Source organism: Cynoglossus semilaevis, chromosome 10, assembly GCF_000523025.1.
Source record: "Cynoglossus semilaevis isolate Cse_v1.0 chromosome 10, Cse_v1.0, whole genome shotgun sequence".
NCBI classification, from domain to species: Eukaryota; Metazoa; Chordata; class Actinopteri; order Pleuronectiformes; family Cynoglossidae; genus Cynoglossus; species Cynoglossus semilaevis.
This window is the reverse complement of record NC_024316.1, coordinates 16,469,852-16,471,964: the sequence shown is the minus strand read 5'-3', so window position 1 is coordinate 16,471,964 and position 2,113 is coordinate 16,469,852. Positions and strand designations below refer to the sequence as shown.

The following is a 2,113-nucleotide window of genomic DNA, read 5'->3' as shown; positions in this document are numbered from 1 at the left end:
GGGGCATGGGGGAGCATGGCTGACGTGGTGGCTGCAAAAAGTATCCAGTTTCTAGACTTGATAGAACTTTGTAGAAAAGTCTTCCAAAAAGCTCAGATAAGCCTGTTTGCTGTAATGTCAACAATCCCTATTTGGTCAAGTTATTATTAAAATATCATTACTAAATCATCAGTAATGTGCAGGAGGGGGAGTAGGGGGGAGGGGGATGTGGGGGAGGTAGAGGGAAATGAAATCACTTTGTTGCCGGACTTTAAAAGCCAACTTCAAACAATAATTTGTCACCATGAAAGAAGCGGTCAAACAGCGGCGGCCTGTCCGGCTGCTGGCGTTCAACAATGAGTCATTTGATGTCATCCACTTGGCTGCTGCTACAAACTCAGGTCAAGTGTAATTGTAGAGCAGAGATTCAAAAGTGGAGTGGAGCCATGATAAAATGTTCTGTGAAAACATAATAATAATAAAAAAAAAGCTGGGGCTTTGAAGATATTGCTAGCATCACCTTGGACGTCTGGAGTCTGAAGGTAGAGACAAAAAAAATATACACTCAATAATGACATCAAAATCACAATACTGATTTATTACTCATTTACAAAAACCTTGAATGAGATTTTTTTTTTCCCCATTTCCTAAAAATCTGCAAGACTGGTTGGTGTAGCATGCTAAGCGGCTAGTACTAGCAAGAAGGAAGCAGGCTAGGCTAATAGAGAAGGTATAGAAGAATAAGTAGTTATGAGAGACAACTTACTGTGCAGTTGTAGAAGTAGTTGTACAAAAAGATGGAGAAAATGTTGTATGAGCAGAAGAAGAAGAAGAAAAAGAAATAGAAGAAGAAGAAGAAGAGCTAACGTAGCTCTATCGAGGTTGCACTGATACACAACCTCAGACTCCGTCCAGTTCCATACACAACTTCAGACTCTGTCCAGTTCCGATACAAAAACAGAAATCAAACCCAATAACCAGTTTCCATAGTTAGGTAGAGATAAGTCTTATAAAAGTGGTAAAGTATGTTTTCTGTCATCTAATTTTAAACTTAATTTGTTTTTATTTCAGTGCATAAATGGAATGCTAATCAAGTTTGAATCTTGACTAAGTGAGGCCGATTACAAATGATGGCAGCATTCTGTCCAGAAGATGTTGGGATGTTTCCCAGAGTGAATGGAAACTTATGGTTGAAGTGAAAACAGACGATTTACAAAGCCAAGAGCGTGACCTCGAGGTGACACAACGGCAGAAGTCAGAAAGTAAGTGGGAGTTAGTTTGATCAATCGTCAGGCGAGGATGAAGAATTGGAAATAAACCTGATTCATCCACATCTTGGGAGTTTTCAGTCTGAGTCAATGTGGTGAACTGACCAATCAGCACAGGCCTCCTGTGCAGTTTTTTAAAAAAAGTACAATTCCACCACAGCAGACTCTGCTTTGTCAACTTAACATCACCGACAGGAGCAAAGAAAGTCGCCTCTGTGCCGGGAACAAGTTAAGACACGCTCTCGGCTCTGGACGCGGCCTCAGGCTAATGACCCCCTCAGGGTTTACAAGCAGCAGGCCTGCAGAGGGAACTGGAGGAGGTTTTTTTTTATTAAATCAACTGTTTTTACAAAATATAAGACACTTCAAAAATGTATTATCTATATCATCATCCTAACCAGATTCAACTGGACCAGCAGCTCGACTCTGAGAACTCAACTCCTTAAAATCATGGACCGTTTGTAGGAAATGGACTTAGCAATCTGACTGAGATGACGAAGCATGGGAATGGAGAAATATGCAGTTTCAATCCTCAGTATCTGGTCCTCTTTGACGCAGTATAACTACGATGTTTTACACTATTATACGATTATAGTCACGCTGCCAATAAGGCAGGGAAGGAAGTGGCACAAAGTGAAAACAAGGATTCAAGAATTGAGTCAAATGGACTAGTGGAAGTTCATGATTGTACATGGTACATGGTACAGGTTGAATGTGATGTGCATTTCCTTTTGAACAAACGGAATCTCATGTTCAAGTAAATCTAGTTCCCTCATCTGCTGAGCCGTCCGTTCTCCTACTTGATCATATCTTGCTGACTCTCCGGCTTTCTCTCGCTGATGATCCAGAATTCCTGAACTCAGCAC

At 40.9% G+C, this 2,113-nt stretch overlaps 1 protein-coding gene across 1 annotated transcript in view; it reads right to left on the bottom strand.

Annotated features, from left to right (window-relative positions):
• Nucleotides 1-2,113, bottom strand: part of plekhg5b (pleckstrin homology domain containing, family G (with RhoGef domain) member 5b) — a 66,329-nt gene that overhangs the window by 48,291 nt on the left and 15,925 nt on the right.